Below are 12,658 nucleotides of genomic sequence, written 5' to 3' on the forward strand. Positions count from 1 at the left end.
TTCCAGGCATGGAAGGCTACAGACCAGCTATTGGTAAATGGGATTAGAGTGGATGGGTGCGGGATGGTTGGCCTGAACACAATGGGTGCATTTCTGAGCTGACAATTTTATGGCTCAATCAAGAGAAATGAGGTGGAGTGAAGAGAACAAAAGGAAAACTCTGTGATAGGGTGGAGATAGAGAAAAGAGGGGAAAAAACCTGAATTAAATTCAAATGATTTTTTTTAATACAGCATTGAGTTCTGAAGGTTGTAATACACCTAGATAGAAACTGAGAAGCTTCTCCTTGAACTTTTGTTCAGTTTCACTCTAGCAGATTAGGAAGCTGAAGACACAGTGACCAGAGAGAAGGAGGGATGGCGAAAGATCGGACAATAGGAAGCTTGGATTCACACCTACAGACAGGAGGAGATGGTTTTCACAACACGAGCTAAGCACATTGTGAGCACCAATATGAGTGCTATATCACACAAAGTTGTTTCATCTGAGAAGGATTTTCAAAAACCTGCTCAGCCGGAAGGGAGAAGGACTTTTTTTTTGCATTACCTATGATTTTCAGTGGAAGGCGTAGTGAGTGATGATGGCGATGGAAATGTGTGTCAGTTCATCCTGGAGGGAGCAGGTCCTTCAGAAGGGGGAGGGCAGAGCAAGGGAGGGAAGGTGAGGGGAGGTTATGTTGTAAGGGGAAAGGAGATAAATATAAGTTTAGTGATGGAATTACATTGAAGTCATTGGAAATTATGGACGATGACCCATTGAATAAAGGTTAGTTGGGTGGAAGGTGATCAAAGTGGGGAAGGTGGCGGGAGGAGAAGATGGCAGCGTGATGCAGCGTGCGCAGCCTCTCCGGTGAAATGATATTGTATTTGTTAAATAGGGGCCGTGCACAATTCTGATTTGATGGAGACAGACGTGAGAAGCACAGAGGAACATCTAGAGAAACCTCTGAAATGCCTGGTTTGCTGTCGCTGCTACTGTGCGATCGAGAATCTCCGGAGGGAAGGCCCCAAATCGTTGGCTTTGCCTGTTGCTGGTGGCTGGGGCTGGGGTCGAAACGCTCGGCAGAGATGGTGCTCGGTGCTCGGTGTCGGAGGGCTGATCGGAGGCTCGAAGTTTTCAGACGACTCAGAGTCGGACTGTGGTCGGGTGCTTCCAGGATGCTGCATCGGCAAGTTTGCGGCGCTGGAAGCTCATGGCAGGGAGAGTTTTCTTCCTTCTCCCGTCTGCGTGAGATGTTGGGACTTTCGAGAGACTTTGAAATTTTTTTTACAGTGCCCATGGCCTGTTCATCAAGTTACAGTATTGCTTGCACTGTTGTAACTATATGATATAATTATGTGGTTTTTGTCAGTTTTTCAGTCTTGGTCTGTCTTGTGTTTCTGGTATATCACACCGGAGGAACATTGTACCATTTGTTAATTCATGCATTACTAAATGACAATAAAAGAGGACTGCGTGTCCTCATAATCTAATCTAATCTAACTCTAATCATGTTCTGAATGGGAAGAGGAGGGTGAGTATAGAAGTGTGTGAAATGGAACAGAATAATTGAATGACTCTCAGTCAGGTAGCCATTGCTGGTGCTAATCATACTTAATTCCCTTATAATTACTTGAAGCTAATGGATGAGTGATTTTTATGCTAGCTCTATTCTGGCAATGGCATTTTGAGTGAATTCCCCAGAGCTGGTGCCAGGGAGCTGAGAAGATCTTGGGTTCAGTTGATGAATCGATGAGGTTTAGGTCTTGTGCATTTGAGCATACACTCAGTGGCCACTTTATAAGGGACACCTGTTCATTAGTGCAAATATCTAATCAGCCAATCATGTGGTAGCATCTCAATGCATAAAAGCATGCAGACATTGTCAAGAGGTTCAGAACAAACAGAATGGGGAAGAAATGTGATCTAAGTGACTTTGACCATGGTTTTCATGCACAACAACCTCTAGAGTTTGCAGAGAATGGTGAAAAAAGCAAAAAAAAACACCAAGAGAGTGGCTGTTCTGTGGGTGAAAATACCATGCTAATGAGAGAGATCAGAAGAGAATGGCCAAATTGGTAACGCTTTCAGGAAGACGACAGCAAATCAAATAACCATGCGCTACAGCAGTGGTGAGCAGAAAAGCAAATCTGAATGAACAACATGTTGAACTTTGAAGTGGTTGGACTACAGCAGGAGAAGATCATGAGCAGCAGGTACCTAATGAAGTGGCCACCAAGTGTTTGTCTCCAGTAATCCCAGAGAGTTGCTGGCATTGATCTACAAAATCTATTCTAATGTGCTACCATACGTATCTGCAAGGTTTTGTTACAAAAACAGTGCTGTTACTATTTATAATGTCTTCAGATCTCAGATTGTGTTATTAAAGAGAACACTGTAACAGATTTGTACAGACTTGAAAATGCATATAACACTTACTATAATTTATCATTATCAGATGGATGACATAGGCACAAATAAAACTAGTTTCAGCCCAGCCATCTCTCTGCTCAAATGGGACAAGTAAGTAATTAAAAATAGCCTGCTTTAACTAATTGAACAGGTCAGCACAGTCGCTGGGCTGAGGATACGCTGAGATCGCTGTTGGCACTGGGATTTGGCTGTGAATCTGAGGCAGACTGCGTCAGTCAGATCTGTGCCTGGCTTACATCGTTGCACTTTACCCAAAGGGTGCTGTAGGGCAGTCACCCACAATCTGCAGCAAAATGGATTAAATTAGCATTTCATTCTCAGAATATGTAAAAAAAATAATTCTCATCTCTGTTCTGAATGGTTGATCCCTTATTTTGAGAGCCTGGCCTGTGGCCTGGCTGCTCCAACATGGGAAGCATCAAATCTATCCTGGAAAAAATCACTTGGTGCTCATTTCTCACCGTTCCTAATCCTCATTATGCTGATTATTTCGCCACTCCGCTCTCAGTCTTGATGCAGGGCTCTGATCCAGAAAGTTGACAACTTCTCTCCTCCTCGGTTCACTGCTGAACCTGCTGAGATCACCCAGCAGATTGCTGGTCAAGGTTCCAGCATCTGCCATCTCTCATATCCTGGTCAACTTTACCGTCTCTGATGGGGGATGGCCCAGCAGCTGCCAGGCTAGTGGGACTGCGGCCGGCTCTGAGGCGCGACAGGGCAGGGTAAAGTCAGGCATTGTGGTAGTTATAGGGGACTCGACAGTTAAGGGGGGCAGAACAGATATTTTTTGACTGCAAACGAAACACCAGGAATGGTGTGTTTCCTCCTGGGTGCTAGGGTCCATGACATATTGGAATGGTTGCAGGTTGTCGTGATGGGAGATTTTAACTTCCCAAATACTGATTGGCATCTCCCGAGAGCAAGGGGTTTGGATGGGGTGGAGTGTTTTAGGTGTGTTCAGGAAGGTTTTCTGACACAATATGTAGATAAGCCGAGAAGAGGAGAGGCTGTACTTGATCTGGTATTGGGAAATGAACCTGGTCAGGTGCCAGGTCTCTCAGTGGGAGAGCATTTTGGAGATGGTGATCACAATTCTATTTCCTTTACCATAGCATTGGAGAAGGATAGGAACAGACAAGTTAGGAAAGCGTTTAATTGGAGTAAACGGAAATATGAAGCTATCAGGCAGGAACTTGGAAGCATAAATTAGTAACGGATGTTCTCAGGAAAATATATGGCAGAAATGTGGCAAATGTTCAGGGGATATTTGCGTGGAGTTCTGCATAGGTACGTTCCAATGAGAGAGGGAAAGGATGGTAAGATATGAGAACTGTGGTGTACAAAGGCTGTTGAAAATCTAGTCAAGAAGAAAAGAAAAGCTTATGAAAGGTTCAAAAAACTAGGTAATGATAGAGATCTAGAAGATTATAATGCTAGCAAGAAGGAGTTTAAGAATGAAATTAGGAGAGCCAGAAGGGGCCATGAGAAGGCCTTGGCGGGCAGGATTAAAGAAAATCCCAAGGCAGTCTACAAGTATGTGAAGAGCAAGAGGATAAGAGGAGAGAGAATAGGACCAATCAAGTGTGACAGTGGGAAAATGTGTATGGAACCAGAAGACACACATCAAAGTTGCTGGTGAACGCAGCAGGCCAGGCAGCATCTCTAGGAAGAGGTGCAGTCGACGTTTCAGGCCGAGACCCTTCGTCAGGACTAACTGAAGGAAGAGTGAGTAAGGGATTTGAAAGTTGGAGGGGGAGGGGGAGATCCAAAATGATAGGAGAAAACAGGAGGGGGAGGGATAGAGCCAAGAGCTGGACAGGTGATAGGCAAAAGGGGATACGAGAGGATCATGGGACAGGAGGTCCGGGAAGAAAGACAAGGAGGGGGGGGGACCCAGAGGATGGGCAAGAGGTATATTCAGAGGACAGAGGGAGAAAAAGGAGAGTGAGAGAAAGAACGTGTGCATAAAAATAAGTAACAGATGGGGTACGAGGGGGAGGTGGGACCTTAGCGGAAGTTAGAGAAGACTCTATCCCTCCCCCTCCTGCCTTCTCCTATCATTTTGGATCTCCCCCTCCCCCTCTCAAATCCCTTACTCACTCTTCCTTCAGTTAGTCCTGACGAAGGGTCTCGGCCTGAAACGTCGACTGCACTTCTTCCTACAGATGCTGCCTGGCCTGCTGCGTTCACCAGCAACTTTGATGTGTGTTGCTTGAATTTCCAGCATCTACAGAATTCCTGTTGTTTATGGAACCAGAAGAGATAGCCGAGGTATTTAATGAATACTTTGCTTCAGTATTCACTATGGAAAAGGATCTTGGTGATTGTAGGGATGACTTACAGCAGACTGAAAAGCTTGAGCATGTAGATATTAAGAAAGAGGATGTGCTGGAGCTTTTGGAAAGCATCAAGTTGGATAAGTCTCCGGAACTGGATGAGATGTACCCCAGGCTACTGTGGGAGGCGAGGGAGGAGATTGCTGAGCCTCTGGTGATGATTTTTGCATCATCAATGGGGATGGGAGAGGTTCCGGAGGATTGGAGGGTTGCAGATGTTGTTCCCGTATTCAAGAAAGTGAGTAGAGATAACCTAGGAAATTATAGACCAGTGAGTCTTACTTCAGTTGTTGGTAAGTTGATGGAGAAGATCCTGAGAGGCAGGATTTATGAACATTTGGAGAGGTATAATATGATTAGGAGTAGTTAGCATGGCTTTGTCAAAGGCAGGTCCTGCCTTACAAACCTGGTTGAATTTTTTGAGGATGTGACTAAAAGCATTGATGAAGGTGAAGTAGTAGATATAGTGTATATGGATTTCAGCTAGGCATTTGATAATGTATGCCATGCAAAGCTCATTGAGAAAGTAAGGAAGCATGGGATCCAAGAGGACCTTGCTTTGTGGATCCAGAATTGGCTTGCCCCACAGAAGGCAAAGAGCGGTTGTAGACGGGTCTTATTCTGCATGGAGGTCGGTGACCAGTGGTGTGTCTCAGAGATCTGTTCTGCGACCCCTTCTCTTCATGATTTTTATAAATGACCTGGGTGAGGAAGTGGAGGGATGGGTTAGTAAATTTGCTGATGACACAAAGGTTGGGGGTGTTGTGGATAGTGTGGAGGGCTGTCAGAGGTTACAGCGGGACATGGATAGGATGCAAAACTGGGCAGAGATGTGGCAACCCAGATAAGTGTGAGGTGGTTCATTTTGGTAGGTCAAATATGATGACAGAATATAGTATGAATGGTAATACTCTTGGCAGTATGGAGGATCAGAGGGATCTTGGGGTCCGAGTCCATAGGACACTCAAAGCTGCTACACAGGTTGACTCTGTGGTTAAGAAAGCATATGGTGTATTGGCCTTCATCAACTGTGGGATTGAGTTCAAGAGCTGAGAGGTAATGTTGCAGTTATATAGGACCCTGGTCAGACCCCACTTGGAGTACTGTGCTCAGTTCTGGTAGGCTCACTACAGGAAGGATGTGGAAACCATAGAAAGGGTGCAAAGGAGACTTACAAGGATGTTGCCTGGATTGGGGAGCATGTCTTCCGAGAATAGGTTGAGTGAACTTGGCCTTTTCTCCTTGGAGCGATGGAGGATGAGAAGTGACCTGATAGAGGTGTATAAGATGATGAGAGGTATTGATCATGTGGCTAGTCAGAGGCTTTTTCCCAGGGCAGAAATGGCTAGCACGAGAGGGCACAGTTTTAATGTGCTTGGAAGTAGGTACAGAGGAGATGTCAGGGGTAAGTTTTTTACGCAGAGAGTGGTGAGTGTGTGGAATGGGCTGCCGGTGATGTGGTGGAGGCGGATACAATAGGGTCTTTAAAAAGACTCCTGATAGGTACATGGAGCTTAGAAAAATAGGGGGCTATGGGTCACCCTAGGTAATTTCTAAAGTAAGTACATGTTCGGCACAGCATTGTGGGCCGAAGGGCCTGTTTTATGCTGTAGTTTTTCTTTGTTTCTATATTCTCAAATGGGAGGGGGTACAGCCAGAGGTAGTGGTGCACGTTGGCACCAATGACATCGGCAGAAAAGGCAAAGAGGTCCCTCACAGTGAAAATATAAAGTTGGGAAAGAGGCTGAAGAGAAGTACCTCCACGGTTATAATCTCCAGCATACTCTCTGTACCAGGGGCTAGTGCCGTTAGGAATGGGGCGACAGCACAGATAAATGAGTGACTGTTGAGATCGTTCAGGACACAGGGTTTCAAGTTCTGAGACCATTGGAACATTTTTTAGGGAAGGGGTGACCTGTACAAGTAGGGCAGGTTACACCTGAACTGCAGGGGGACTAATATCCTGGCGAGAAGGTTTGTCGATGCTACTTGGGATAGTTTAAACTAGTTTTCCAGGGGGCTGGGAATCGAAGCCACAGGTACAATTAGGGAAGGATGAGACCAGAAGGTTGATGTTAGAGAAAGTATTAAAAGGCAGAATGAAAATAACAAGTATGCTGTGCTGGGTAATTTGAAGTGTGTATATTTTAATGCTAAGAGTATTATGGGTAAGGGTGATGAACTTAGAGCATGGATCAGTACATGGAAATACAATGTTGTAGCCATCGGTTGAGAGAGGGGCAGGAATGGGTGATTAATAGACCAGGTTTTCAGAGTTTTAGAAAAGATAGAGGAAGAGGTAAAAGGGGGGTGAGCGGAGATGTACTACTAATCAGGGACAATATCACAGCTGCTCTCAGGGGAGACATAATGGAGGAGTCAGACACTGAGTCCATTTGGGTGGAACTCAGGAATAAGAAGGGTGCAATCACACTGATGGGATTGTACTACAGACCCCAAATAGCCACTGGAACATTGAGGAATAGATAAGTAATTAGATTAAGGAAATGTATAAAGGAGGGAGGGAGGGAGGAGAAGATGGCGGCGCGATGCAGCGCGCGTGTCCTCTCCGGTGAATTATAACAGTATTTGTAAGTAGGATGCCGTGCACAATTCTGATTTGATGGAGACAGATGTGAGAAGCGCAGAGGAACATCTGGAGAAACTTCTGAAATGCCCGGTTCGCTGCCGCTGCTACTGTGCGATCGAGAATCTCCGGAGGGGAAGGCCCCAAATCCTTGGCTTTGCCTGTTGCCTGTTTCCGGGGCTGGGGTCGAAGCACTTGGCAGAGATGGTGCTCAGTGCTCGGTGTCGGAGGGCTGGTCGGAGACTTGAAGTCTTCGGACGGACTCAGAGTCGGACTGTGGTCGGGGTGCTTCCAGGGTGCTGCATCAGCAAGTTTGCGGCACTGGAAGCTCATGGCAGGGAGAGTTTTCTTCCTTCTACCGTCTGCGTGAGATGATGGGACTTTCAAGAGACTTAGAGACTTTTTTTTACCGTGCCCATGTTCTGTTCTTTATCAAATTATGGTATTACTTGCACTGTTGTAACTATATGTTATAATTATGTGGTTTTTGTCAGTTTTTCAGTGTTGATCTGTCTTGTGTTTCTGTGATATCATTCTGGAGGAACATTGTATCATTCCTTAATGCATGCATTACTAAATGACAATAAAAGCATGTCCTCATGATCTAATCTAATCTAAAATAACAGGGTTGTTGTCAAGGGGAATTTCAACTTCCCTAATATAAACCTTCTTGGTGTAAGGAGTTCAGATGGGGCTGAATTTGTTAAGTGTATCCAGGGAGGTTTCTTAAAACAGTATGTGGATGGTCCAATGAGAGGAGGGGCCATATTGGATCTGGTGTTGGGGATTGAGTCAGGCTAGGTGACTAATATTTTAGTAGGTGAACAATTAAGGTACAGTGACCACAACTCCTTAACTTTCAGGATAGCAATAGATAAGGATAGGTATGATCCTTGTGGGAGAGTTTTAAATTGGAGTTGGGTAAATTATGAGGGCATTAGGCAGGATCTAAGAAGTGTTAATTGGGAACACCTTCTCTCTGGCAAGTCCACATCAGACATGTGGAGGGTGTTTAAAGAACAGATGCACAGAGTACAGGAAAGGTATGTTCCTGCTGAAGAAAAGACGGGGATGGAAAGATAAGAGAACCTTGGACTTGGATATCCTGAGAGGTGATGAATTTAGTCCAGAAGAAAAAGGAAAAGTATGTAAAGCTTTGGAAGTTAAGATCAAATGAAGCACATGAGGAGTAAATGCCAGAAAAGAACTAAAGAAGGGAAGTAGGAAAGCCAGGAGGGGCCATGAAAAGTCCTTGGAAAATAGAATTAAGGTGAATCCCAAGGCTTTCTATACATACATGAAGAGTAAGAGGATAACAAGGGAGAGGGTAGGACCACTCAAGGTAAAAGGGGGGAACATTTGCTTGGATGCAGAGAATGTGACTGAAGTACTTAATAAGTACCTTGCTTCAGTATTTACCAAGGAAAAGGATATGGAGGACCAGGAGGTCAGTGCTGAGTGTAAAAATACTTTAGAATGTTTACAGGTCAAGCAGGAGGAAGCGTTGGGCCTCCTAATAAGTATTTAGGTGGATAGATCCCCAGGGCCTGATGGAATTTTCCCCAGCTTATGGAAGGAAACCAGAGACGAGATTGCTGGGCCTTTGACCAGTATCTTTGTGTCCTCTCTACCCACAGGCAAGGTCCCGGAGAACTGGCAAGTGGCTAATGTTGTACCTCTATTTAAGAAGGGAACATGGGAAAATCCTAGGAACTACAGACCAGTGAGTCTCACGTCAGCTGTAGGGAAATAGCCGGAGAAAGTTCTTAGGGATAGGATACATGAACATCTGGAAACCCAGAGCCATCGTCGCTTTGTCTGTGGCAGATCTTGCCTTACCAACTTGACTGAGTTTTTCGACAAGGTGATGAGAGAGATTGATGAGGATAGGGGAGTGAATTTGCCCACATGATTTTTAGTAAGGTGTTTGACAAAGTCCGTCATGGGAGGCTAATCCAGAAGATTAAGGTGCATGGGGTGTGTGGTGAATTGGCTGCTTGGATTACAGCTTGTGCTTAGAAGACAGATGGTAGTGGTTGAAGGGACTTACTCGAGCTGGAGTTTCACAAGTATCTGTGCTGTGCCTGGTTTAGCGAGCATGTGCTATCACGAGAGGCTGGATAAACTTGGATTGCTTTCTCTGGAATGTCTGAGGCTGAGGGGTGATCTGATAGAGGTTTACATTATTTAGGGGGACAGATAGAGTGGACAGAGAGTATCTGTTTCCCACAGTTGAAATGTCTAATACCAGTGCCATAGGGGGCTGCTGGTGGTGGACCCAGTTGCAAGACACAGACACTGAAGTACTAGTAACAGGACTAGGTGTGTCAAGAAAACAAAGGAAGTGGGGAAGAAACGACGCTGGACAAGACACAGGCCCTGGACGAGGCTAGGATACAGGGCCTAGGGTAGGACTAGACTAGGAAAGCAGGACCTGGACGAGGAACAGGAAACTTGGAACCTGGACAAGCACTCCGAGCCAGAGACTGGACAGAGACCCGGAACCTGGGACTTGACTTGGGCTCAGACCCTGGATCTAGGTGAGGACAAGATGTGGCTACAGGAATGGATGCAGCTAAGCTACGGGACTGGACATGGAACTCCTGCACAGGACAAGAACACAAAGCCTTGGCTTGGACTAGATGAGGTTCTTAGATGTGGCTTGGACGAGACGAGGTACTTGGACGTGGCTTGGACTAGACGAGGTACTCCTGGGCGGGGCAAGGCACAAGGACAGGACGAGACCCCGAAGCTTTGACTTGGTCTTGGGAAACAGGAACTCAGAACACAGAGCCTTAGTCTTGGGAGACAGGACATAGGGCCGGGACTCATACACAGAACACAAAGACAGTTCCCAACACAAAGTAGTGGCAAACGGCCAGACCTACCTAGCGAAGGTGTGGACGCAGAGACGGTTCTCAACACAAGGTAGCGGCAAATGGCCGGACCTACCTAGTGAAAACGTGGACATAGAGACAGTTCCAAACAATGATAGACAGTTCCTTATCTAGACACAGCAAGGCTCCGGTCTTGCTCCGGCAGTAGAACTTGACAGCAATACAGGCAAGGATGCAAGCAGAGGTTGCAGGCAAGGCTTCAGGCAAGGCTTCAGGAGGAAGGTGAAGGGAAGGGAGCAGTCCAGCAACTGAAGCGGAACCCAGGAGCTGTTTAAGTAGCCAGCCCAATATGAGAATCATATGCCTTAATTAAGGCACACAACAGGACAAGGGAAAACTGGAAAACCTGGAATATGGATCGATGGACGAGACCATGAACCAGAATGCAGACTTCACAGACCGGACCATGACAACCAGAGGGTATGCATTGAAGGTGCGAGGGGGTAGGTTCAAGGGGGGTGTGAGGGGTAAGTTTTTTACTCAAAGTGGTGGATGCCGGGAATGCACTGCCTGGTATGGTGGCAGAGGCAAATACGTTACAGGTTTTAAAGAGAAATTTGTATAGGTACATCCAAAGGAAGATGTAAGGAAGATGGATGGATATGGGCATTGTGTAGGTTGGAGTGATTAGTGTTTGGGTGTTTTTGATTTACTTTTTAGCTAGTTTGGCACAGCATTGTGGGCCAAATAGCCTGTTCTTGTGCTCTACTTTATAGTGTTCTATGTTCTAATAATAGCATTGGAGATAGTAGGTTTAAGGAGTTAGGTGGCTTATTGCCACTCCTACTTCATAAGCTTTATTTCTTTCCAAGTAACAGATACAAAATGCTGGAGAAACTCAGCAGGTCAGGCAGAATCACTGGAATGAATAAATAGTTGATGTTTCCGGTCAAGACCCTTCATCAGGACTGGAAAGTAAGGGGGAAGAAGCCAGAATAAGAAGGTAGAGGAGGGGAAGGAGAACAAGCTGGAAGATGATAGGAGAAGCTGGGAGGGGGAGTCGGGATGAGGTGAAAAGCTGAGAGGTGATAGGTGGAATATGTACAGGGTTGGAGAAGAAGGATCTGATAGAGGAGAGTGGACCATGGGAGAAGGGGAATGAGAAAGGGTCCTATGGGTAGGTGAGGAGAAGGGAAGAGGTAAGAGGGGAGTTAGAGTGGGGAATAGAAGAAGAGGGATTGGGGAGGGGAAAATTTACAAGAAGTTAGAGAACTTGATGTTCATGTCATCAGGTTGGAGGCTACTCAGGCAGAATGTAAAGTGTTGCTGCTTCAACTGAGAGTGGCTTCACCATGACGGTAGAGAAGGCCATGGACTGATAAGTCTGAATGGGAATGGGGATTAGAATTAAAATAGTTGGGCACTGTAAAATCCTGATTTCTGTGGATACAGTGAAGGTGATGGACAAAGTGGTCCCCCAATCTTCGCCTGGTCTCACCAATGTAGAGGAGGCCACATCAGGAGCACCGGATGCAGTAGACAATCGCAACAGATTTGCAGGTGAAGTATTGCCTCACATGGAAGGACTATTTGGGGCCCTGAATGGAGGTGAGAAGGAGGTAAATAGACAGATGCAGGAATAAATGCCAGGAGGGAGATTAGTGGGGAGGGACGAATGTGCCAGGGAATCATGGAGCATTCCCTGTAGAAAACAGAGAGTGAGGGGAAGGTAAGATGGGTTTGGTGGTAGAATCCCATTGAAGGTGGCGGAAGTTGCAGAGAACGATGTGATGGATGTGGAGGCTCATGGGGTGGTAGATGAAGACAAGAGGAACTGTATCCCTGTTAAAGCAGTAGGAAGATGGGGTGAGGGTGGATACCTGGGAAATGGAGGAGATTTAGTTGAAGGCAGCATCAATGGTGATAGTAAGAAACCCCATTCTTTGAAAAAGGAAGACATCTCTGATATTCTGGAAAAGAGGCAAATACCTGAGAACAGATGTGACAGAGATGAAGGAACTGAGAAAAGGGAATGGCATTTTTACAGAAGACAGGGTGGGAAGAGGTATATTCAAGATGCTTGTTGCAGTCGATAGGTTTATAAAAGCTTTCGGTAGTTTATCTCCAGAGATGGAGAAAGGGAGATCGAGGAAGCTGAGGGAGGTGTCAGAAATTGACCGAGTGAAGTTAAAGGCAGGGTACAAGTTGAAGGCAAAGCTGATGGAATTGACGAGCTCAGCATTGGTGCATGAAGCAGCAGCAACGCGGTTGTCGTTATAGCAGAGGAAGAGTGGGGAACGTTAGCAGGGAAGACTTGGAACATGGACTATAACATGTAGCCAACAAAAAGGCAGGCATAGCTGGGGCCAATGTGGATATTGATGGCTACACTTTGAGTTTGGAGAAGTGGGAGGAGCTAAAAGAGAAATGGCCGAGTGCGAGAGCCAGTTCCACCAAACTGAGGGTGGTGGTGATGGAAGGGAACT

The sequence above is a fragment of the Mobula birostris genome, chromosome 6 (genome assembly GCF_030028105.1).
Source record: "Mobula birostris isolate sMobBir1 chromosome 6, sMobBir1.hap1, whole genome shotgun sequence".
Taxonomy (NCBI): Eukaryota; Metazoa; Chordata; class Chondrichthyes; order Myliobatiformes; family Myliobatidae; genus Mobula; species Mobula birostris.